Source organism: Mesoplodon bidens (assembly GCF_964165515.1).
Source record: "Mesoplodon bidens genome assembly, chromosome: 4".
Lineage (NCBI taxonomy): Eukaryota > Metazoa > Chordata > Mammalia > Artiodactyla > Ziphiidae > Mesoplodon > Mesoplodon bidens.
The window spans coordinates 100,059,970-100,087,555 of record NC_138160.1 but is presented as its reverse complement, the minus strand read 5'-3'; the positions used below and the strand labels follow the sequence as shown (position 1 = coordinate 100,087,555).

General features: G+C 40.4%; 1 long non-coding RNA gene across 2 annotated transcripts in view; it reads right to left on the bottom strand.

The window, feature by feature from the left end:
* LOC308615727 overlaps nucleotides 1-27,586 on the bottom strand; it is a 48,028-nt gene that overhangs the window by 8,113 nt on the left and 12,329 nt on the right. Inside the window, exon 3 of one of the 2 annotated variants that reach the window (XR_014015625.1) lies at nucleotides 167-325. This is a non-coding gene — a long non-coding RNA (uncharacterized lncRNA). Of the gene's footprint in view, nucleotides 1-166; nucleotides 907-27,586 lie in introns of those variants that run through there. The other variant, XR_014015626.1, reaches the window with a different exon arrangement.

Here is a 27,586-nt window from a genome sequence, read left to right as displayed (position 1 = left end):
ATCTGCTTTTCATTTGGCAAACTCTTCCTTCGTTAAAAGTGCCACGCTCTGCTCTGTGATCTATGACAAAGCAAAAACGTCTCTGGGAGGCAAAGCAGCAAAATGGAAAGAATGGGGGCTCTGGAACAAGTCAGACGTGAGTTTGATTTCCAAGTGTGCTACTTACTTGTTCTGTGACTGTGGGCAGTTTTCCTTAGCCTGTTAGAACCCCATCTTCCTCATCTGTCAAGAGAAGATGATTGTCCTGTCCTGGTTTATGAATATTGAGATCAGCCCTAGGCCCTAGGGCACTATGTTTGTTTCTCCTTTAAGGTTCAGTGGTCACCTGCAAAAGGAAGATCATTATATTACCAACTTCATACACTTCGTGATGAGGATTTAAATGGGTGAATGTATGTAAACTAATTAGAACAGAGTCTGGCACAGAGGAAGTTCTATACAAGCGTGTGTTATCATCATTAAGGATTAAATGACACACATAAAGGACGCTTTGAATGGTGACTTGCACCTGTTACATATGAGGTGCTCAATACATGTACGGGAAAACATCTCCCCTCCCAACTAGAGACTTTTCCTCGGGGTCTGAAGAAACTCCTTGGGTGGGAGGAGCTTTTCAAAATTATATACTCAGGGCTTCCCTGGTGGCGCAGTGGTTGAGAGTCCGCCTGCCGATGCAGGGGACACGGGTTCGTGCCCCGGTCCGGGAGGATCCCACATGCCGCGGAGCAGCTGGGCCAGTGAGCCGTGGCTGCTGAGTCTGCGCGTCCGGAGCCTGTGCTCCATAACGGGAGAGGCCACAACAGTGAGAGGCCCGCGTACCGAAAAAAAAAAAAATTATATACTCAGAACTTTAGAGAAGGAGGGATCACGTAGATAAAAACTGTTTACAAAGAAACAGACTGACGGAGGTAGAGGGGGAGAGCAGGGATGAGAGGTAGGAGAAGGGAGCTTCCCTGGTAAGGTGGCACAGTTGTCAGAAAAGAAAATTCCAGGTCTCCTGATACCCAGATGACTACATTCTTTTCCCCGGGTCATGCTGCCTTTTAAGTGTTGTCTTGATTGAGAAACACCTTCCTACAAACAGAGTTCAAATTGTCAGGTGATCTCTGATCTTCTTTGAGGTTCTAATAAAATGAGAATAAGGAAAAGACATGGACTCAGGATGGTTTAGGAAGATACTGGGAACGTAAAGGGAGAGAACGGCTCCCCCCCAAAATCCCAATTCAGAGCAGGGACTATTTACCTCACTCTGGACAGTAAAATAGGGGCAGTGCACCCGGGTACTTGCCACCCCCAAATCCAAATCCAGGAAGCTCTGCCTCCCTTGGTTAATTTTAAACGCTGCTTTCATATCGCAGTTTAGATTTGTTTTGTTTTGTATGTACAGTATCAGTGAGCTCCAGATTCCTTATTCCTTAGCTCTAGGAATGAGAGCCCTTTCCAGCTGATTTGGTGTCACTCACCACTGAGGGAGGTAGAATATTCCTCTTCTGATTGGAAATACTCACTTTATTTCAGTGAGTCTCCTTCATGTCTTTCCCTTCAATCAGGGAGATAGATCTCACCTAGGGCGTTCTGCCTTTCAAAGCAGTTTTCACTTCAATAACTAAGATTTTTTAAATTTTTTCAAGTAACCAAAGAAACAGAAGCCAAGAGTACAAGAAAGAGAGCACAGAAAAATAGAAGGAAAAAAAAAATCAGCCCCAGGGTGAACACAAGTATTGATATATGGGGTCCCCTAAGCTTGAGTCTAGGCTCTATTTTGTGCTTAAATCCTGGGCTCCTCTGGCAGCTAATAGGTATTAATGTCTGCCAAAAAACACTAGTAAGTATTTTCATGAGGAACCAAGGGGAGGATAAGGTGATGGTCTTAATATAGTTTTAATGTTCCCCAGCTCTGTCCGTGGCCTACCTACCCTCATGGACTCAGTGCTAAAAAGAGAAGGCTGTCCATCTAAAAATAAAGAGAAGGCATACTAACAACCCTGCCCTGCTATGAGATCCATGCATATCCCGAAAGGGAGAGGACTCCATGTCCTGCTTCTGCCTGGCTCACATCAAGAACTCCAAGAAGGGCTTCCCCGGTGGCGCAGTTGTTGAGAGTCCGCCTGCCGGTGCAGGGGACACGGGTTCGTGCCCTGGTGTGGGAAGATCCCACATGCCGTGGAGTGGCTGGGCCTGTGAGCCAGGGCCCTGAGCCTGCGCGTCCGGAGCCTGTGCTCCGCAACGGGAGAGGCCACAACAGTGAGAGGCCCGTGTACCGCAAAAAAAAAGAACTCCAAGAAAGAAATCAGAGGCAGAGGCAAGAACGGTACCAGGGAAGGCTGCCAACTGAGAGCAAAATCTGTGTCCCCTATGAGGGCAACCAGCCTACCACCACGGGGGCTGAAGTGGAGGAGGTAGGAAACGTATCCTGGAACCCACAGGAGGTGGACAGAACGGGAGCACATGTAGGAGACAACCCCTGGGACTCTGCTGGGGCTGGGTGGGGAGGACATGGAGATTTGTAATAGCCAAAGAGATAAAAAGCTAAAAATACGGGTTATTACCATTGCTGTGACCCCTTTTAAAACTCCAGGCTAGCGTGGCCTGAGAAAATGGGTTGACATTGGTAATATCACCTCCTTCTGTTATTTCTCTACAGTTTAATCTGCACACAGTGTTGTAACGAGGATCCCTAGTGGGCTGTATTCATCCAGACTAAATCTCTTCTGATGCAGGTGTTCCCAGTAAAAGAAATACGATTCTTGATTCTTAGAATTTAATTATGTGCTGCTCTTTGTATATTAAACTAATTCAAACTACTGTACCACTGGGGTATATAATTTGTATTACTTTTCTTATAAGTGGAATGGGCTGGTAAAGAATCATGCATTTTCTCACGAAGGTTCCCTTGCAACTAATCACACACGTTTGAGAAATAGCAGGTCAGGACTAGAGTCACCATGTGTGTCCATGAGACAATTTCTCTGCAAAGAAGCAATAATAATATAAAGAACAGTTAAATCAATTAAACAAGGAGACCATTAGACTGAGGCAGCTCTAATACATTAGCAGCCTACGTAAGCAAACCAAAACCTAAGCCTGTAATGCCTCAAGGTTAAGAAAGTGAAACCTAAGGACAACCAATCGCAGACAGCCAATTCAGCTTTTCCAAATAATGCAAATGCTACAGCCAGTCAGATAATTCCCTCGCTTTGCTCCCCCTGCATCTTCTCTACAGAAGTCTTTCTCCCAGCTCCTGTATGGGGAGCATCCTAACCGTTTCCCATTCGGTGCTGCTCGATTCAAATCAATTTTTGCTGAAATAAACTCTTAAAATTTGAATATGCCTCAGTTTATCTTTTAACAGAACTAAGCAACACTAGTCCAGAAGATACACTGAAAAGCCTTATTATTAGCTAAAGCCTAGCCTTAACCTGTCTGGGTCTCAGTTTCCTCATGAGTTAAAAAAAAATTTGCAGTTAAAAAGATTTCATATGCCTCCCCTTGGAGTTCTTGTGAGGGCCAAAAGAGAGTGTTTGAAACATTTTCTAACCTGTAAATTACTATAAAAATAAGGGGCCACCTAGTCCATTGGAGTAATGGAACTTTGTTTTCAGGTAAGTTAAAATACCAGCTTCAGCAAAGAAAAAGACCAAATCCCCTTCAATCACAGTATCTGGGCAGTTCTGGCTCATATTAGAAATCTCTGTATGATGTTACATTCTAACATCCGATATTAAGCTTTCTTTCAGAGAATAAAGAAAATATGTGCTAATATTAAGTTATTCTTGCCATTGTTGTCTTAAATGAATGTGGGTGTCTTCTTAAGGCACTTTATACAAATCAATATGCCACCAACCTAGTGAAATGTGGCCACAACACACACCAAAAGAACGACTAGAGAGAAACGTCCATCCCATGAAAAAAACTAGTGACTTTTAGTGAACAGAATAAGGAAGAACTTAAATTGGAGTCTGTGGGTGGTGACAGCAGAAGAAGTGGGTCATCCTTTTAAAGCTCATTTCCTCCGAAGTTTTATGTTAATAGAGGCCCAACCACCAAAAAGTGAGTTTCCATATTGCCTAGGGAAAATATGTGAATATTTTTCAAATAACTTTCCTTAATACCCTATGCAACTGAGAAATCCCACAGGCCTGTAAATCTTAACAAAGCCATTGTTTCCAGGTCTAAACCCTGCCTTTGGGTTTGGCTTTCTCCCCTTCTTTATGGACGAATAACATTTTCAATCAAGTTGTTTTTCTTCTTACTCTGGGAACCAAGCTCATTTTGCATAAACATAATCCTCTCTGGCATAAAGCCAGAGATTTTCAGGCTCTCTGGCTTTACCTTCCCTTTCTCATCACTACTAGAACATGAAAGTCACACTCCAGGAATCTCAGGGGGTGCAGGAGAGATGCTGTGCAGTGGGATGCAAGTTGCTTCTGAAATCTTAAGAGCAGGGTCACCTCAGAGAAGATGCTTCACACCCAAGTCAGGTTCTCAATTGTAAACCATGTATAATAGTGACACTGGTAAGAATCAGATAAGACTTCACTCAATGACTGCTCTTCTATGAATGCTCTTCTGTCCACTTTCCCCCTCCCTTAATGAGAATGGGCCACTCGCCACCTTTGCCTCCACAACTAAGGTATATACGAGCTTCGATCACAACGTTTCCGTCATTTACTTGCTTTTTTTGGGGGGCCGTGCACCTTGTGGGGATCAGTTCCCCGACCAGGGATGGAACCTGGGCCCCCTGAAGTGGAAGCACAGAGTCCTAACCACTGGACCAGCAGGGAATTCCCTCATTTACTTGTCTGTATTTCTGTCTACCCTCACCAGACTGAAGACTTTTACAGGGCAGTACCTTTGTCTTATTTATTTCAGAAATCCCCAAACCACGCTTGCCAATGTTTGTTATGTAATAGGCTCTAAAGAAATGTCTGTTGAAGGATTAATTTGTTAATTGACTGACTAGTTGATTGATTGAATGAATGCCACAGATGAAAGCACCTTAGAAACCTCCTATCGCTAGACAAATGTAAGTCATTATTATGTGGAATTCCATAAATTAGCTTTGAACGTGAGGTAATTAGGCAATTGTTCAAAGTCAAGAGGTAATGGACCTTTTAAATGTTCTTATTTCATATCAACCTTTGTTTTTGTTTATTTATTTAATCCAGACAGCTGCCAAGAATTTACACATCTTAAGGTAATAACACACTAAAAAAAAAACAAAAAACACTCCCTGCCACAGAAATACTGAGAAATATTCTGCTGGCTAAATTAGAACTGACTCTTAGAGACACAATGATGAAATTACAGACTTTAAGTTCTTCCTCGAGTACAAACTGGTGTCCTGGGGAGACCATTAATGCTAATGCCAACACAGAACAATGAGGGGACTGTCCTCAGATGCCCATTTTGTTTTTACCAGTTGCTCTCGGTATGAGAGTACTTACAGGAAGTAGCTGGGTGTTTGGGTTTTTTTTTTTCACTATTCACTTCATAAATATTGGACACTAGCTGTGTGTTGGCTAACTATAAGAGATGCAAACAAGGATTTCAAGGTGGCGCGCAGGTTGCATGAAAGGTTCTTGACAAGATTACATATACCATAACCAAGGCAGAATGAAATGCCATAAGACAAACAGAAATACAAAACTCCCCAGTGCAGTAACAGGCCCCTGGAGAAGATCAGAAAAGACTCCATGGAGGAGGTGGTAACTGTGATGAAAGTTAGGCTTTGGACAATACGTCAATCCACATAGACAAGGAGAACAGCATGGTGGGACTGGGGAAGAGTGGGGATTCCAAGGAGGAATGATGCTATACAGAAATTACGGAAGGGAGTGCCAGCTCCCATGGCTGTTTTTAGTCTTCATTTCCAGAAGTTTCCATTCCATCTGCTCCTGGTATGCTAATTTGACTCTGGTAATAACCAATTTGACATTAGTGTATTTAATGTAAAATAACACTGATATCATTACTATAAGTCTCTCTCTTTTCACAGCAGCAATAAATAGTATCTTGAAGCAATAGATCAAATACTACATTTATATAATATCCCTAGAGAAATTATTCAAAATTGAAGCACATTTTGAGTATATAGTAATTATATTTTCTTTAATTTTCCTTGGAATTCAAAACAAATACTTCTCAGCATTTTCTGAAAATGATCTGTGCTTAACATGGAAAAACCTTTCAATTACTATAGCATAACATCTTGCCAACTTCTACATCATTTAATCCTTGCCAGATTCTGATTCTAGCATTAGAATTAGCTTCTCTGGAATATTTTTACGAGCTGGGAATGGACATGTTTAACTGTATAACATTTCTTAACTTCATCAAATTCTAGAACAGCCCCTTCAATCTGTGATAGAAATAAAGAATCAGTTTAATGGTATATCTCTCAAACTAATGTTCTGAAGGATATTAACAGGTGTTTCATTAAAAAATGAGAAATGTTAATGGAACAAAGTAAATATTTCCACACTTATGTGTGGAATCTAAAACATTCAACAAACTAGTGAATAAAACAAAAAGCAGGCAGACTAGCAGATATAGAGAATGGACTGGTGGTTGCCAGTGAGGAGAGGGAGGGGGAAGGGGCATTATAGGGGTAGGGGATTGAATATGGGGTTCTTATCAGATTATATGAAATCATGTGTATGAAACTTTTGCAAATTGTAAAGCATTGTAGAATTTAAAGAATCTTTCATTCAATAAAACTAATAGTTAAAATTTTTTTAATTTTAAAAAATATTCACTTAGATTTGAATAGGGAAGATTACCTGAATATATATTTGGACTGCTCATAGAGTAGGTGATTCAATACCTGACAAAATAAAGGGTACACCTTTTCCAACTAGACACCTCAGGAGTCTATAACTTTACTCCAACAATATCGCCTTTATTCAAAATATTTCTGAACACCTCTTTTAAATTTTCCTTTAGTTTATGACATAGACTCAGTGGTGACAACTTTTCATCATTTATGGGTAGATTTGATTTGGAGAATAGACAAAGACATTCAGTGCCAGATCTGGAAAATAAGGTAAATGGCCTTTTGATCACCTGGAATCTTCCTATGAAGTAATGACACCAACTTTCTTGTGTAACTTATGAAGTGGTTACAAAACCAGTAAGATAGGAAGAATTCCAAAGTGTTTTAAATAATGGTAGCATCATTAGAAAAGATATCTTTCTCCAAAAAGAATGTGACAAATTAAACTTTTTGTATGAACATTTAGATATGGTTGTTCAAAATAGTTCTCAATCCTTTTTTTCTCATTTTGTTCAAAAGTAACTTGTCAACTTAAGGCAAATTCCTAAAGATACCTACCTACCTACCAAATGGGTTATTTCCCTTTCAAGGATTGTTTGAAAGGAGAAGTGAGACTTACTCCGTCAGTTCTGGCTCCCTCCCCTTTACAGGGTAGAAAAAAACCTGAGAGGAGAAAAAGACAAGACAAGATTGGGGGTGGGGATATGGGAGGTAGTCAGCAGATATTATTAATGGCCTGGAAGTCAATCAGATTCACAAGGCAAAAGGATTGTTTCAGAATCTCCCAATACCTCTCAAAGCAACTAGGCAAACCTCTGATGGTTTCCAGTCCTAATAGTTACATTACATGGATTTTAAATAACCTCAAAGCTATGGTCCTTTTGGCACTGAGCAATACAGCAATGGGCATTTAAGACACCTGGCTTCCAACATCCATCCTGCCCCTGCTGGTGGGGCCTTAGCACCTGAGGTAGAGAACTCTGTTTTGTTCATTAATGAATCCCAAGCATTTACAATATATACTCGTAGGTGCTCAATAAACACTTCAAGTAAGAAGGCTTACTCTCACTAGGCCTCAATTTCCTTATGTGTTAAAGAAGGATATTAGCTTAGACCAAGAGATTCCTATCATAATCATGAACTTACTAATGGAGACTCATCATTTTTTCTTTCCTCTGCTTTCCAGTGGCAAAAACCTTTCCCCAAACTATACCAAAGAGCCAATGGTCAGCTGTCTCTTCCTCATGCCTGACTACCATCTATATTATCAACAGACATTTTGCTTTCATAAACTCAAGATTTTCCAGAAATGAGGAGGTGTAGCTAAGATGATGGAGTAGGAAGAGGTGAGCTCACCCTGAGCTCACCTCCTCCCATGGGCACACCAATACTACAACTATTTACAGAGCCACGATTGATGAGAATGATCTGAAGACTAGCAGAAAAGATTTCCCAACTAAAAATATAAAGAAGCACAGTGAGGACTTCCCTGGTGGCGCAGTAGTTAAGAATCCACCTGCCAATGTAGGGGACACGGGTTCGATCCCTGCTCTGGGCAGATCCCACATGCGGCAGAGCAACTAAGCCCATGAGCCACAGCTACTGAGACTGCACTCTAGAGCCTGTGAGCCACAAACTACTGAAGCCCACGTGCCACAACTACTGATGCCTGCGTGCCTAGAGCCTGTGCTCTGCAACAAGAGAAGCCACCACAGTGAGAAGCCCGTGCACCACAACGAAGAGTAGCCTCCGCTCACCGCAGCTAGAGAAAGCCCGCACGCAGCAATGAAGACCCAACACAGCCAAAAATAAATAAGTTAAAAAAAAAAAAAAGAATCACAATGAGATGGGTAGGAGGAGTGGATATGTAGTAAACTCAGGAGCCACACCCCTGGGGTAGGTGACCCACAACTGGAAGGATAACCACAACTACAGAGGTTCTCTCCAAGGAGCAAGAGCTCCAAACCCCACATTGGGCTCCCCAGCCAGGGGGTCCTGCACTGGGAAGATGAGCCCCCAGAACAACTGGCTTTGCAGACCAGCAGAACTTGTATATGGGAGAGCCAGAGGGCTCTGGGAAATAGCCTAAAGGGCACATGCACAATTTCACATACTCCAAATCCCTGTGCAGAAGCAGTAATTTGAAAGGAATTTGGGTCAGACCCACTTGCTGATCTTGGGGAGCCTCCCAAAGAGGCAAGAGGCTAATGGGACTCCCCCTGGGGACAGAAACACTGGTGCCAGCCATTTTGGGGAGCTCGTTCTACCATGAGGACACTGGAACTGGTAAGCACCACTTTGGAGTCCATCTGCTAGCTTATTAGTGCCAGGGGCTTACCGGCCCACCCAGTGCCAGCCCCGAGCCTCCCCAGCCCCACAGCCAGCCTAATAGGGACCCAGCCCTGACCATCAGAGAGCCAACACTGGCCCCAGGACCCACAAGGCCACACAGCCAGCCATGCTGAGACTTATCCCCACCCACCAGCAGGTCAGCATCCACTGCACAAGGTAAGCCTGGCAGCCAACCTGGCTGGGAGGTGTGGCAGTCAAACCCTGTCTACTAGCACACCCACAATAGTCAGCCCCACCATAAAGAAGGGCCCACACAGCCCACATAAGAGTACTCCTAAAGCATATATCTCTGAAGACCAGAGGGGAACGTGCTGCTAGGCCCCATAGTATGTCTCTAATATGGCCACTTCTCCAAGATTGGGAAGCATAACCAATCTACTGAATACATAGAAATAAACAGAGAATTAGGCAAAATGAGGAGACAGAGAAATATATGCCAAATGAATAAACAAGGCAAACATCAGAAAAAGAACTAAATGAAGTGGAGATAAGCAGTCTACCCAATAAAAAGTTCAAGGTAATGATCATAAAGATGCTTAATGAACTCAGGTGAAGAATAGAGAAACATAGTGATAAATTTAACAAAAAGTTAGAAAATATGAAGAAGAACCAAAGAGAGCTAAAGAATACAATAACTGAAATAAAAATACACTAGAAGGAATCAACAGTAGATCAGATGATACAGAGGAACAGCTCAGTGAATTGGAGGACAGAGTAGTGGAAATCACTGAAGGTGAACAGAAAAAAAAATTTTTTTTTAAATGAGGATAGTTTAAGACACCTCTGGGACAACATCAAGAGTACGAACATTCACATTATAAGCGTCCTAGAAGTAGGAGAGAGAAAGGAACAGAGACTTTATCTGAAGAAATAATAGCTGAAAACTTTCCTAACCTGAGTGAAGGAAACAGACATCCAGTTCCAAGAAGCACAGGGAGTCCCAAACAGGATTAACCCAAAGAGGTCCACACCAAGATACACTGTAATTTAAATGGCAAAAATTAAAGATAAAGAGAGAGTCTTAAAAGCAGCAAGAGGAAAGCAGCTAGTTACACACAAGGGAACTCCCATATGACTGACTATCAGCTGACTTTTCAGCAGAAATTTTGCAGGCCAGAAGGGAGTAGCATGATATATTCAAAGTGATGATAGGAGGGAGTTCCTTGGCAGTCCAGTGGCTGGGACTCCATGCTCTTGCTGCCGAGAGACTGGGTTCAATCCCTGGTCGGGGAACTAAGACCCCACAAACCACATGTCACAGCCAAAAAAAAAAAAAGTGATGAAGGAAAAAACACAACCAAGAATACTCTACCTGTCAAAGTTGTCATTTGGATATAAAGGAAAGATAAAGAGTTTTACAGACAAACAGAAGCTAAAAGAGCTCAGCATCACTAAACTCACCTTACAAGAAATGTCAAAGGGACTTCTCTAAGCAGAAAAGACCAGAATTAGAAATATAAAAATTATAAAAGGAAAAATTCCATTGGTAAAGGCAAACATACAGTAAAGGTAGGAGATCAATTACTTATAAAGCTAGTAGGAAGGTTGAAGACAAAAGTAGTAAAAATCATCTTTATCCACAATAAGTAATTAAGGGATACATAAAAAGATGTAAAATATGATGTCAAGAACATTAAGCATGCACAGGGCAACAGAGGGTGAGTAAAAATGCAGGGTTGTAAGAATGCATTCAACCTTAAGAGATCATAAACTTAAAATAAACATATATATATATATATATGGCCACCACAAACAAAAACCCATAACAGATACAAAAATAGAGAAAAAGGAGTCCAAACACAGTATAAAGGTAGCCATGAAATCACAAGAGAAGGCAGCAAAAGAAGAAAGGAAAAAAAAGAACTACAAAAACCACCCCAAAACAATTAAGAAAATGGCAAAAAGTACATACCTATCAATTCTTACTTAAAATATAAATGGACTAGATGTTCTAGTCAAAAGACATAAGGTACCTGAATGGATTAAACAAAACAAGACCCATATATATGCTGCCTACAAGGAACTCACTTCAGATCTAATGACACACAGAATAAATGTGTGGGGATGGAAAAAGGTATTACACGTAAATGGAAATTGAAAGAAAGCCAAAATACAATACTTAAATCTGACAAAATAGACTTTAAAATAAAGACTGTTAAAAATCCACAAACAATAAATGCTGAACAGGGTGTGGAGAGAAGGGAACCTGTTGGTGGGAATGTAAATTGGTGCAGCCACTATGGAGAACAGTTTGAAGGTTCCTTAAGAAACTAAAAAGAGAGCTAGCATGTGATCCTGCAATCCTACTCCTGGGCATATACCTGGAGAAAAACATGGTTCAAAAGGATACAATGTTCATTGCAGTGCTGTTTACAATAGTCAAGACATGGAAGCAACCTAAATGTCCATCGACAGAAGAATGGATAAAAAAGACGTGGTACATATATACAATGGAATATTACTCAGCCATTAAAAAGAATAAAATAATGCCACTTGCAGCAACATGGACGGACCTAGAGATCGTCATACTGAGTGAAGTAAGTCAGACAGAGAAAGAGAAATATCGTATGATATTGCTTATATGCGAAATCTTAAAAAATGATACAAATGAACTTATTTACAAAACAGAAACAGATTCACATACTTAGAGAATGAATTTATGGTTACCAGGGGAGAAGGGTGGTGGGAGGGATATTAGAGCGTTTGGGATTGACATGTACACACTGCTATATTTAAAATGGATAACCAACAAGGACCTACTGTATAGCACAAGGAGCTCTGCTTAATATTCTATAACAATCTAATTGCGAAAAGAATTTGAAAAAGAATAGATACATGTATATGTATAACTGAATCACTTTGCTGTACACCTGAAAGTAACACAACATTGTTAATCAACTATACTCCAATATAAAATAAAAAGTTAAAAAATAAAATAAAGACTGTTACAAGAGACAAACAAGGACACTACAAAATGATCATCGATCAATCCAAGAAGAAGATATAACAATTGTAAATATATATGCACCCAAAATAGGAGTGCCTCAATATATAAGGCAAATATTAACAGACATAAAGGGAGAAATCAACAATAACACAATAATAGTAGGGGACTTTAACACCCCACATACATCAATGGACAGATCATCCAGACAGAAAAATCAATAAAGAAACACTCGCCTTAAATGACACATTAGACCTCATGGACTTAATAGATATCTATAGAACACTTCATGCAAAAGCAGGAGAATACACAATCTTTTCAAGTTCACGTGGAACGTTCTCCAGGATAGATCACATGCTAGGCATAGAACAAGTCTCAACAAGTTTACGAATACTGAAATCATATCAAGCATTTTTTCTGACCACAATGCTATGAGACTAGAAATCAACTACAAGAAAAAAACTACAAAAAAACACAAACATGTGGAGGCTAAGCAATAGGCCACTAAACAACCAATGGGTCACTGAAGAAATCAAAGAGGCAATCAAAAAATACCTAGAGGCAAATGAAAATGGAAACAATGATCCAAAATCTATGGGACACAGCAAAAGCAGTTCAAAGAGGGAAGTTTATAGCAATACAAGCCTACCTCAGTAAACAAGAAAAATCTCAAGTAAACAACCTAACTTTACCTAAAGGAACTAAAAAAGGATAAAACAAAGCCAAAATTAATAGAAGGAAAAAAATCATAAAGCTCAGAGCAGAAATAAATGAAATATAGAGACTAAAAAACCAAAAGATCAATGAAACTAAGAGCTGGTCTCTGACAAGATGAACAAAGTTGATAAACCTTTAGCTAGATTAACCAAGAAAAAAAGATAGGGCCCAAGTGACTAAAATCAGAAAGGAAAGAAAAGTTACAACAAACATCACCAAAATAAAAAGGATCATAAGAGATTACTATAAACAATTATATGCTAAAAATATGGACAACCTAGAAGAAATGGATAAATTCCTAGAAACACACAATCCTCCAAGACTGAATCAGGAAGAAATAAAAAATATGAACAGACCAATTACCAGGAATAAAATTGAATCAGTAATAAACAAACAAACAAACAAAACTCCAAACAAAGAACAGTCCAGGAACAGATGGCTTCACAGGAGAATTCTACCAAACATTTAGAGAAGAGTTAACGCTTATCCTTCTCAAACTATTCCCTAAAACTGCAGAGGAAGGTACTCATTGTGAGGCCAGCATTACCCTGATACCAAAACCAGGTACCAAAGACACCACAAAAAAACAAAACTGCAAGCCAATATCACTGATGAATATAGAAGCAAAAATCCTCAACAAAATATTAGCAAACCAAATTCAACAATACATTAAAAGGATCATCCACCATGATCAAGTGCGATTTATTCCAGGGATTCAAGGATGGATCCATATCCACAAATCAATAAGGTGAACACCACATTAACAAACTGAAGAACAAAAACTATATAATTATCTCAATAGATGTAGAAAAGGCTTTTGATAAAACTCAACATCCCCTTAGGGTAAAAACTCTCCAGAAAGTAGGTAGAGAGGGAATATCCTCAATATAATAAAGTCCAAATATCACAAGCCTACAGCCAACACCATACTCAACAGTGAAAAGCTAAAACCATTTCCTCTATCAGGAACAAGACAAGGATGCCCACTCTCACCACTTTTATTCAACATAGTATTGGAAACACTAGCTACAGAAATCAGACAAGAAAAAGAAATAAAAGGAATCCAAAATGGAAAGAAAGAAGTAAAACTATCACTGTTTGCAGATGACATAAAACTATATATAGAAGATCGTAAAGATGCCACCAAAAAAAATCAGAACTAATAAATAAATTCAGTAAAGTTGCAGGATACAAAATTAATATACAGAAATCTGTTGTGCTTCTATACACTAACAATGAACTATCAAAAAGAGAAATTAAGAAAACAATCCCATTTACAATTGCATCAAAAGAATAAATACCCAGGAATAAATCTAACCAAAGAGGTAAAAGACCTGTACTTGGAAAACTGTAAAACACTGATGAAAGAAACTGAAGACAACACGAACAAATGGAACAATATACTATGCTTATAGATTGGAAGAATGAATATTATTAAATTGACCATACTCCCCAAGGCAATCTACAGATTCAATGCAATATCTATCAAAATACCAGTGGCATTTCTCACAGAACTAGCACAAATAATTCTAAAATTTGTATGAAAGCACAAAAGACCCTAAATAGCCAGAACAATCTTGAGAAAGAAGAACAAAACCGGAGGTATCATGCTCCCTTAATCCAAGCCGTACTACAAAACTATAGTAATGAAAACAGTATAGTACTGCCACAAAAACAGACACATACATCAGTGGAACTGAATGCAGAGTCCAGAAATGAACCTACATGTATATGAACAATTATTCTACAATAAAGGAGGCAAGAAAAGATGATGGGAAACGATAGCCTCTTAAATAAATGGTGCTGGGAAAGCTGGACAACTGCATGCAACAAGAATTAAACTGGACTACTTTCTCACACCATATACAAAAATAACCTCAAAATGGATTCATGCCTTAAATGGAAGACCTGAAACCATAAAAATCCTAAAACCATGAAAACATAGACAATATGCTCTTCGACACTGATCTTATCAATAATTTTTTGGTTATGTCTCCAAAGGCAAGGGAAACAAAGACAAAAATAAATAAAAAACAAATGGGACTACATCAAACTAGAAAGCTTTTGCACAGCAAAGAAAACTATCAACAAAACAAAAATGCAGCCTACTGAATAGGAAAATATATTTGCAAACAATATATCTGACAAGGGGTTAATATCCAAAATATACAGAGAACTCATGCAACTCAACATCAAAAAAACAAATAACCCAATTTAAAAAATGGGCAGAGCACCTGAATAGACATTTTCCCAAAGGAGAGAAACAGATGGCCAACAGCCACATGAAAAGATGCTCAACACCACTTATCATCAGGGAAATGCAAATCAAAACCACAACCCAATACCACCTCATACCTGTCAGAATGGCTATCATCAAAAAGATAACAAATAACATGTAACGGCAAGGATATAGAAAGGGAATCCTCACGCCTCATTGGTGGGACTGTAAATTGGTGTAGCCACTATGGAAAACAGTATGGAGGTTCCTAAAGAAATTAAAAATAGAACGACCATACAATCCAGCAATTGCACTTCTGGGTATTTATCCAAAGAAAACAAAAACACTGATTTGAAAAGATATATGCACTCCAATGTTCATTGCAGCATTATTTAAAATAGCCAAGGTATGGAAGCAACCTAAGACAGACATAGACAACTGTATAAAGAAGATGTGGAATATTACAAAATTATAATGGAATATTCCTCAGCCATAAAAAAATTAAATCTTGTCATTTGCAACAGCATGGATGGACCTAGAAGGTATTATATTAAGTGAAATAAGTTAAAAAGAGAAAGACAAAAACCACCTGATCTCACTTATATGTGGAATCTAAAAAACAAAAACAAACAAAACAAAATGAAAACAGAATCATACACACAGAGAACAAACAGGTGGTTGCCAGAAGGAGGGGTGGGGAGGTGAAGCAGGTGTAGAAGATAAGAGGTACAAACCTCCAGTTATATAATATATAAGCCACAGGAATATAATACACAGCATAAGGAATATGGTAAGTAATACTGTAAAAAGTTTGTACATGAAAAGATGGTTACTAGAGTTATGGTGATCATTTTATAATGTATGCAAATGTCAAATTATTATGTAGTAACCTGAAACTAACATAATAGCATACATCAACTATGTTTCAATTTACAAGAACCGTTTTCCAGAAATGAAAATAAAGTGGGGCAAAAACTACTTGTTGCCTACAAAATACCTATTCTTTTCTTCTTTCTCAGTAGCAGAATTCAATTTTGTTGGGACTGTGATATGTTCAGCTAAAACAAAAAACATTTCCCCACCTCCCTTGTGGTTGCTATAGTTATACGACACAGTTCTGGCCTAAGAAATGAAAGCAGTAAAATTTCCTAACAGAAGAACAGAATCAGTTGGTAGTGCTGCATTCTGCTGAAGCATGGGCACAGTGCTGAGATGCTGGAGGTGGGAGCACCATTCTACAACCTCAAGTAAATAGAAGGTAAGGGCCATTTGCAACAACATGGATGGATTTGGATCCATGTTATGCTAAGTGAAATAAGTCAGACAGAGAAAGACAATACTGTATGATATCACTTATATGTGGAGGAACCTAAAAAATACAACGAACTAGTGAATATAACAAAAAAGCAACAGATTCACAAATACAGAGAACAAACTAGTGGTTACCACTGGGGAAAGGGAAGGGGGAGGGGCAATATAGGGGTAGGGGACAAAGGGGTACAAACTGTTATGTATAAAATAAGCTACAAGGACCTAGATATAATCATACTAAGTGAAGTAAGTCAGACAGAGGAAGACAAATATCATATGATATCACTTATATGTGGAATCTAAAAAAAATGATACAAATGAACTTATTTACAAAACAGAAACAGACTCATAGACTTTGAAAACAAACTTATGGTTACCAAAGGGGAAAGGACGGGGAGGGATAAATTAGGAGGTTGAGGTTAACATATATATACACTACTGTATATAAAATAATCAACAAGGACCTACTGTATCTGGAACTCTACCCAATATTCTGCAATAACCTAAATGGGAAAAGAATCTGAAAAAGAATAGATACATGTAGACGTATAACTGAATCACTCTGCTGTACACCTGAAACTAACACAAAATTGTAAATCAACTATACTCCAATATAAAATTTTTTTTAAATTTTGGGACTTCCCTGGTGGCGCAGTGGTTAAGAATCCACCTGCCAATGCAGGGGACACGGGTTTGAGCCCTGGCACAGGAAGATCCCACATGCTGTGGAGCAACAAAACCCGTGCACCACAACTACTGAGCCTGCATTCTAGAGCCTACGAGCCACAACTACTGAGCCCGTGTGCCACAACTACTGAAGCCTGCGTGCCTAGAGCCCGTGCTCTGCAACAAGAGAAGCCACCGCAATGAGAAGTCCGTGCACCACAGCAAGGAGTAGCCCCCGCTCACTGCAACTAGAGAAAGCCCGTACACAGCAACAAAGACCCAATGCAGCCAAAAATTAAATAAATTTATTTAAAAAAATTTTTTAATGAAAAGATAAAATAAGCTACAAGGATACAACATAGGGAATATAGCCAACATATCATAATAACTATAAATGGAGTATAACCCTTAAAAATTGTGAATCACTATATTGTACAGCTGTAACTTATATAATATTATACATCAGCTATATTTAATTTAAAAAAATAGTAGGGAAGGGCCAAGAGAAGCGCTGTCAGGACCTCCAGGAAGCAGACACTGAATCAGAGTTAGGAGTGCAACTCTGGCATTATTGGGAGGGTAAAGACCAAAAGTGGTATTGGAGGAGGGTAGGGGATTGGGCCACAAAGGCCTTCAGATTTTCTGACTTGAAAATCTGACCACGCTTTTGAGAGGAAAGGGGCAAGAAGGCAGTTTTGAACGAGAGGAGCCTTCAATTAAGATGCAAATCTCACAAAATTTCAGCAAAGCCAACAGGAGCCTCCAGAGCAGAGACGGGTCCATTTGATGAATCCTATATCAGAGAGAATGGCCATGCCCAAGTGTCTTCTGGTATGCTCAGTCATTACTTGGGGGCTGCCTGGGAAAAGTGTGGCCCTCCATCAAAAGCTGAGGCAGATCCTGAAAGCGGTGCATTTGGAGTCTCTCAAGACGGCAAAGTCTTCCTTGAAGAAAGATCTAAGCAGTAGACCTGCATGGCCACCACCACAGTGAAGGTCTCAGCCCCGACATCGTTAAGCTGGGATTACTGCCGGCAACTCCCCATTTCTGGCTTCCCATTGTGTCAGGGAAATGAAACCACTAATTTATTTAGTCCTGTGTTTGGGGGTTTCGGTTCTCTGTGTTTCTATAAATTATCAACTCAGATTCCACTGGGCGAGTCTCTAGTTAACAGTAAATTAGGTGCCTGGGGAGATACATTCACCACCATTCCAGGCTATGAGAGCTCTAGTCAATGAAACAACAGCCTGGGTGCAATGCTGTTCACCAGGCAAATATGAGCACCAGTTTCCCGGGAGAATTTTAGTGACAACAACTTGAATAATTGTTTGCAAAAAACAGAAATAATAGGCTTAATGAGTGTCTGCTTGGGGGGCTGATGTTTGGGCATTAGTGTAAGAATTTTCAGATAGATACTCACATCAAAGAAATTACTGTTTTCTGACTTCTGGATTCGTAACCGCATTGTCAGTGCTTGAAATGCTAGAAGTTTGACTTCCAGATAGCCTTAGGAAGCACACTTTTATCTCTCTGGACTTCAAATTCCTCTTTACAAAATGAGGAGGTTGATTATGTACCACTGCAAGTATTTAAAACAGAGGGGATTGAAGGCACGGAATGGGTAACACAGGTGATGGAGAAGCGGAGAGTTGAACAGGTGATGATGTCATAACCCAGATATCAGCAACAACAGGAAGCCAATACCACCTTTAGGGTGGAGAACAAAGAGAAGAGGTGGTACTGCTGGAACTCAGGACGGTCCATAAGCCAACAAAGCCTGAAGCATGGAGAGCCTGTACAGTGGGAGCTGGAGCCACGTGATAAATTCACCTGCTGCCAGAGCATCAGCCCAAGGCCGAGGGAGGAGGGAAAACACCCTGGCTTCTCCCAACCTCCCTTGGGGCTCTCACCAGTGCCTCCGCTGGCTAAAGTCAGTGAGAAGCTAGCAAACACAAGACTTTGGTAAACCACAGCCTTCGTGGGTCAGCCCCTCCGTGATAGAGAACACAGCAGCAGAAGCACACAAAAAAAGGAACTCAGGCAGAGCAGGTCCAAGACCATCATAGTCTAGATCAAAGGCATCTACATTTTTTTCAGAAGTAGGTCACAAGAAAATAACATAATTGGGAAGACTGTTTGAACTGTTGATAATGGTAGCTAGAGAAGATCAATGATTATCATATAAACATGGACTTTACTCAGAAATAAGGCAAATGTATACCAAGGCATTATTCATACTCATGATCTCTTGATTCATCAGATGGGTCTGGTGTAACTAGCTGAATTCAGATAGTTCAAAATTATATAATTAATAAAACTCATTTCCATCATATCTGCTAACATGATTCCTGTTAGCTGCCACCCATTCAGCATGAGCTAATTTGTGTGTGTGATTTTGTTTCATCATTTTGTGTGTGTGTGTGTGTGGTACGCGGGCCTCTCACTGTTGTGGCCTCTCCCGTTGCGGAGCACAGGCTCTGGACGTGCAGGCTCAGCGGCCATGGCTCACGGGCCTAGCTGCTCCGCGGCACGTGGGATCTTCCCAGACCAGGGCATGAACCCGTGTCCCCTGCATCGGCAGGCGGACTCTCAACCACTGTGCCACCAGGGAAGCCCCTGGTCATTTATTTTAAGTTAACCAAAAGCTCCAGGCAGCCAGGACCCAGAGCGGGGGTAGCTGCACTGCTCTGAGGACCTCTTACTGGATGCTGGGCCAAGACACCTCAATTCCTCCTAATTTAATAGTCCCTATTTCTCCAGAGTAAGAGCACCTTCCACTGAGGAAAGGCTCCCAAAAGCTTTAAGGAGGTGGTGCATCTGTCACATGGTCATGCCAACATTGTCAGCCCCCACCAGGCCAAGGGGTACTGACTCTTGCCTAGGAAGTTCTTTAAGCCTAGTTCTTACAGTCACACAAATGATTCATAAGGGAGCTCAGAACCGCTGAGAACTTCCTGGAGCCATAAACACTTATCCATCTCTAGACCTTTGGGGCACCAAACTTCTAAAATGAAATCTTTGGATGTCAAATAAAGCTAAGCCAAAAGTGAAACTCCTCAACCCCATCATCCTGGTTTGTTCTCTAGAATAGGGGTCCCCAACTGGTCCACGCCCTGTTCGGAAATGAGCCGCACAGCAGGAGGTGAGCGCTGGGCCAGCGAGCAAAGCTTCATCTGTCGCTCCCCATCGCTCGCGTTACCGCCTGAACCATTCCTGCCCACCCCCCGCCACCGGTCCGTAGAAAAACTGTCTTCCACGAAACTGGTCCCTGGTGCCAAAATGGTTGGGACCGCTGCTCTAGAAGCCTGCTGGGCACTGCATGTCAGCCAACTATGCTGAAGGCACACAGTTGAAGCCTAGCACTTCTGTGTTTCATGAGCAGCACTTTAATGTCCCCCCCAAAAGGATATGAGTTAAAAATGACCAACATAAACACGAGCTTGTGTTTTTCTCTATTCTCTTAAGGAAAGGGTATAATTCCATAACTACAAAGCCCCTGTTACCATCCTTCAGATTCTCCTCCTCTGAATCCAGAGTTCCAGCCAAGGGTGACGTAGTAACTTTGGTTCCAGGAGGGCAATGAGATGGCTGAGTGGAGAGCATCGCATTTCAGCCTTAGCTCAATAAAGTCGACCCAGCAAAAACAGAAGCACTTATCAGTGAGGTGACAGACAAACAAAATTTTCTTTGTGGCTTAAAAACTATACTCCCATGCACCCCATTTTAAGAATTTAGGAAAGAGTGAAGCAACCTAAATGTCCATAGACAGATGAATGGATAAAGAAATGTGGTACATATATACAATGTACAATGGAATATTACTCAGCCATAAAGAAGAATGAAATAATGCCATTTGCAGCCACATGAATGGACCTAGAGATGATCATACTAAGTGAAGCAAGCCAGAGAGGGAAAGACAAATATCATAGGATTTATATGTGCCATCTAAAAAAAAAAGATACAAATCAACTTATTTAGAAAATAGAAATAGACCCACAGACATAGAAAGCAAACTTATGGTTACCAAAGGGGATGGGGGGGATAAATTAGGAGTCTGGGATTAACATGTACACACTACTATATATAAAATAGATAGCGGCTTCCCTAGTGGCACAGTGGTTAGGAATCCGCCTGCCAATGCAGGGGACACGGGTTTGAGCATTGGTACGGGAAGATCCCACAAGCTGAGGAGCAACAAAACCCGTGCGCCACAACTACTGAGCCTGCACTCTAGAGCCTGCGAGCCACAACTACTGACACTGCATGCCACAACTACTGAAGTCCGCGTGCCTACAGCCCGTGCTCTGCAACAAGAGAAGCCACTGCAACGAGAAGCCCATGCACCGCAACGAAGAGTAGCCCCCGCTCGCCGCAACTAGAGAAAGACTGGGTGCAGCAACGAAGACCCAATGCAGCCAAAAATATAGAAATTTATTTTTAAAAATAAACAAAAATTTTAAAAAATAGATAACCAACAAGGACCTACTGTACAGCACAGGGAGCTATACTCAATATTTTGTAATAACCTATAAGGGAAAAGAATCTGAAAACATAGAGAGCTGAATCACTGTGCTGTACATCTGAAACTAACACAACATTGTAAATCAACTATACTTCAATTAAAAAAAAAGAATTTAGGAAGGAGTAAATATGGCCAACTGTCAGGTTAAGGAAAGAAATCCATGAAACTAGGTGGGAAAATTTATCTGAGAGGAAATTTTTTAAAGGAAGGAATTTAAGGCAATATAAAGGTTTATCTTGTTTAAATTTAACATTTAATGGTTGGAAGGTTAAAGTTTGGGAACAAGAATTGCTGCTATTCGCCTAGAAGCAAATGATTATATTTTAAAGAACTTTACCCTCTCAAAGGTCTTTGAGGAGACCTGTCATAATGTCAAGCCCTGATCTTTTTCTTGAAAGGAGGCAAGAGACATAAGAATTAACTCTATAGAATGGCACTGTGTCACAGTGCTCTCAGGGCAGCTAAAAAGAAGGAAAGAGCAGACAGCAAGTCTGAAAAGGACAGAGGGGAAGGGGCCTCTCAGATTTCAAGATAAGTTCACTTGACAGAAAAACAGGATGTTGACTCTGTGATGAGGGGACTTCAGATCATTACCTCTATTACAGGCTGGGGTCCTGCAGTTGATTTCTCTCCCTCTCTCTCTCTGTCTCTCTGTCTCTGTCTCTCTGTCTCTCTGTCTGTCTCTCTGTCTCTCTGTCTCTGTCTCTCTCTCTCTCTCTCCCCTTATGCCCTTCCTCCACCCAACCTCATTTTTCTCTGCAGGAAGGAGATAATTAACAAGCGTCCCTAAATGGAGGCCCCTGTAATCATTCCTTAATGCATTTTCCAACGAAGTTACCAAGAATCTGGGACTTTCTAAACCAGTTCAACATATGGGCCCAAAAAAGAAAATTTACACTTACGGCTACTGTCAATGGCCTTTCCACAGTTAAATGTGTTTTCTTCAATCTTGTGCTACTATTTAAAAGAGTCAGTTCTACAGAAAACTGTCCCTCTGGAGAAAGTGCTGTGATTTCCAGTGTGAGAGGGCAACAGCGCACTTTAAGGCAATTGATCTCAAAGGGAGCAAAACACACCAACACCCAAGAGGAAGAGCGGCCACAGGAGAGGCAGCCACCTGCCTTCCACAAAGATGTTCTGGGTGGACACAGGGGAGAGCTTAGCTGAAAGAAAACATGGGGAGGAAAAGGAGTTCAGCATCAAAAAGCACCTAAGCACCGACTTGATACCAAATAGGAAGTTAATATCATCATTTCCAAGATGAAAGGAAGAGTTTTAAGTCGTCAGACCCAACTTTCTTAACTTTAATTTTTTTTCTACAGTAGACTCTCTCAGCTCTGGGGGCACATTGGAATCACCTGGGGAGTTTTAAGCTTTAAATCTGATGTCTGCTCCCATGTCGAACCAATTAAAGAAGACTAAATGAGGGAAAGGCACAAGCACAGGGAGCTTTAAACAACTCCCCAGATGATTCTAATGTGACAGGAGGGTCGAGATCCACGAGACTCCACCATCCTCGCCTTGATCAAGCAGCCACACTTGGAACATCTCCACTGACAAGGAATTCACTACCCTCCATGGAAACCCATTCCATGTTAAGACCATTCTGATTTTTCAAGGTTTTTCCTACGTTGAAGTTAAACCTGCATTTTGTACCATCCCTCAATTTGTCCTTGTTCTGCCCAGAAGCACCATGGAAATCTACCCAATCCGTATATCAAATTCTGGAATGATACAAACCCGGAGAGCTTCTTTGATAGCACAGTTGACAGGCTGAGGACAAATTGAACAAAATGAAATCCAACAGGTATCCACAACCTTTTTTCCTTGGGGCTAAGAAAGTATAGCACAAGGAGAGGATGGGAGAGAAAGGGCGTTAGCAGCAGGAGTTACATGATGGATTTCTGGGGTAGGGATGGAGGGCTGGGGGGCAATAACTCCACCTGAGTCATCAGGGTGATGTGGCTGCCGAAACCCCTCGTGCTCTCCCAGGCTGCATCCATAGACATGAGATCTCCAGAAGAGGGTTAATGAGGAGACACACCGGTAGGAGAGAATAGGTGACCACGCTTCAAAAGCGATAGAGAAATACAGAGAGAAATGAACCCAACAGTGAAAGATTTTTGAAGGTTCAAATAAAGAACTGGTAGGGGGAAGGCCGATGAAAAAGAAAGCATTAAAGTGAGGAAGAGGAAACTAGCATTTGAGTATATACTCTGTGCCAGCTGCCCTACATACATCACTTCAGATAATCATCAAGACAGCCTCTGATACATATAACTGATTCACTTTGTTATACAGCAGAAACTAACACAACATTGTAAAGCAATTAAACTCCAATAAAGATGTTAAAAAAAAAAGACAGCCTCTGAAGTTACCTAATTAATGAGAAGATATTTACAGAGCCTCAAGGGATAAAACTAGAAAGAAGGGGTGGGTTTGGAGCTCTAAAAAAGACAGGTATCTTCAATTTTTTTGCTTTCCTTTGCTTTTTGGGGCTCCTTCAAAGACTGAGATGATTACACGCCTCACTTGGTGGGACTCAGTTTATTGGTCCACACAGACTCCTCTCTTATTTATTCATTAACTCCTTTGTCTCTTCACATGTATATTTGTAAATCCCCATGGCCCACCAGCATTTCTCTGCCTCTTCGTAAACAATGTATATTCTTTTATTTGCATATGTTCTTGTAAAATTTTGTATGTATTCTGTAAATTTTCTCTTCCCATACTTCACCATTTTCCACTAGAGTTTGTACCTCTTTCTTGTTAATTTGCAATAGTTTTCAGATATCAGTCCCTTGTTGGCATTAGCACTTTATTTATAATGTCTGTTAACATTCTAATCTTTGTATCAACAATAACATTGCCCAGGTGGAATCGAAAACAACTTTTTTTTTAAAGATTTCACATTTGAGGATTTAGTTAATAAATCCTTCCCCACCTTAAGATCACAAAGAAATTGTACATTTTCTTCTAATAACTGTATAGTTTAAACTTTCACATTTAGGCCTTTCATTCATCTGGAATCTGCCTTTGTATATGGTGTTATAACAAGGTCAATCTTATTCTGTTCTGTATAATATGCCGGTTCATCCAGTAGTATACTACACAATCCTTTCTTTCCCAATTGACTTGTGGTGCCACCTTTACGATATATTAATTTCCAATCAATATACAAATCACACTGAGCTCTCTATTCTGTTCCATTGCTCAATTTGTCTGTCCTTGTACCAATATCACACTGTTTTCATTACTATGGCTTTGTAGCATGTCTTAATATCTGCCAGGGAATGTTATTCCGTTTACTTTTCTTTTGCAAGATTGGCTTACGATGAAAAGGTGCGGGAGATCGGCTGTACGACATTCTGCTTATAGTTAGCAATACTGCACCGTACATTTGTTAGGAGCATAGATCTCATGTGTTTACAATTTTTAAAAAGATATTGGTTTACTATTTGTGGACTTTCATTATTCTGTATAAATGTTCAAGTAAAGGCTATCAAATTCATCAAAAAATCCAAATAGAATTTTTATCAGGATTGAATTGAAATTATAGATAATTTAGGGAAAATTGCCATCTTCATTATATTATTAGTCATTTCATCCAAGAGCATGAAATGTTTCTCCATTTATTCAGATCATCTTCTATGCCTTTTCTTTACATTTTAATTTTTTCCCCACAGAGCATGTGCATAGTCTTGGATAAATTAACTCCTAGATACAGTCTGTCTTGCAGAAATTCCTACATATGCACCGATAGACAAATGATATCAGTATAACAGAGAAGCCTCTGGCTAATATGGGATTTTCCCAACACCGTTCATATCCTATGCTATCCAGCCACAGCAGCTGTATGCTAAACAGCTAACCCAGCTGCCTTTGGCTCCTCCAGTCAAGACCCTTCACTATCTTGGTCTGTCCTTCATCTGCTTCAGGTCCCCAGTGTGTGGTAGCCAGTACCTCCCTAGACCTCAGTCTTCAACTCTAGCACCACAGATAGGTCAGAAGACCCTGTTTCTTCCCAGCCAGTTGTTTACCTTCCCAGTTGAGCGGTTCAAGCAGGTCCTGTTCTCAGGGAGTGCCCCAGGGAAGCAGATTTCAACTCAGACCAAGGAAGGGCTTTCTCACCCAACTGCCCTAGGAGGGAGCAGTACAGTCCCTTCTCTCTGCCTCAGTTTCCTCTAATCGGGAGGTCCTGGTGTGGCATTGAGTCTCCACATACCAGCCGAGGTCTCCAATCCTGAGTACACAGAGCTCTCGCCTGCTGGGGAGGTTGAGGAAGAAGGGAGCGGGAAGAACCTGGCACCTTGGTGACACACCTTTGGACTCAGTAGGCAAAGGCCAGGCTCCAATGTCTGCCCACTGCTGAGGGAGCCGCCCCTCCTGGCAGAGGGTGCGCTCATAGACACACTGTGAAGCTTAGTTCTTAACTCTGGATCCATAAAATGAGTCAGGCAGTTTTTATTCTCTTCCATTGTCTGGAATATCCAGTGTAGGTTAGAAAACAACTGTTTCTTGAAAGTTTCTTAGAATTTACCTGTAAAACAATCTAAGCTTGGGGTTCCAGGGAGGGGAAGTTGTTAAATGCCATTGCAATTTATTTCATATGTATGACTCTATTTCAGTTTTCTATATTTGTGCTAGTTGTGACATTTTATATTTTTCAAGGAATGTATCCATTTCATCTACATTTTGAGTTCACTCACATACAGTCATTCACAGTAGAGAAAAAGCCATAATTGGATAAGTAGAATGCAAACGTTAGAAATCAGCCATGTAAATGAAGAGGTGTTTAATTGTGAGACTAAATGAAATGTCCAGGACGAGCTTCTATAACCATGGACGGAGAGTTGCAGAGTTGCACAGTTCAAATTCATCCTGGCTAGCTGCATTGTGATGCCATCTAGTGGTAATTGTCCACTAGGGCTTCATTATAGATGGTAACAATGCTAGGACTCAGGCTAGCCAAAACTTCCAGGTCACTGGCAGAAATGCTAGGAATTTCCCAGTTCGCTGGTTGCCCATTGTTGCAGATTTGGCCTAATGGGACTTCTCCCTTTGAGGCCCCTTCAAAGATTGCTGTTGCCCCCCAACCCTACCCTCACACCCCCAACATGGTCCTCCCAGAAAAGATAAAACCTTAAGCCCACAGCCATTTGAGAACATGGGCAGGATACATCATCAATACTGATATATCAAGCTCATACTATTGTGAGATGTTTCTGTAATCTTTTATTACTATTTTTTAATATTCCTGTTGTATCTGTATTTATCTGACCATTCTCTTTCTGTATCATATTTAATTTTATCAACCTTCTTTTTCCTCGACACTTTTGTTAGAGTTTGTCAATCTCATTTATCTAGTCAAAGAAACAGCCTTTGACTTTGTTAATTTTTCTATTGCTTTATTGAGCTATAAAGGGTTTTTTAATTAGTATATAATTCTTATACCAACAAACTCATCCTTTTTAAAGTGTACAATTCACTGGTCTTTTGGTATAGTTACAAGAATGTGCAACTATTATCACTATTTAATTTCAGAACATTTTTGTTACCCCAAGAGAGCACCCATACACATTAGTCAGCATTTTCCATTTCCTTCTTTTGCTCACTGATCTGCTTTATGTCTCCATAAATTTCCTATCCTGGATCAATCACATAAATGGAATCATGCAATATGTAGTCTTTTATGGCTGGCTTCTTTCACTCAGCGTAATGTTATAAAGGTTCACCCATGTTGTAGCAGCTATCAGTGCCTCTTCCTTTTTATGGTGGACTATTATTCCATTGCATGCATATAGCATATTTTGTTCATCCATTCATTAGTTGATGGACATTTGAGTTTCTGCTTTTGGGCTATTATGAATTATACTGCTACAAACATTCATGTACAAGTTTTTGTGTGGACATATGTTCTCAGTTCTTCTGAGTATATAACTAGGAGTCAAATGGTTGGGTCATGTGATAAATCTATGTTTAACTATTTGAGGAACTGCCTAACTTTTCCACAGTGGCAAAACCATTTTACATCCCCATCAGCAAAATGAATAAGGGTTTCAATTTCTCCACATCCTAGTG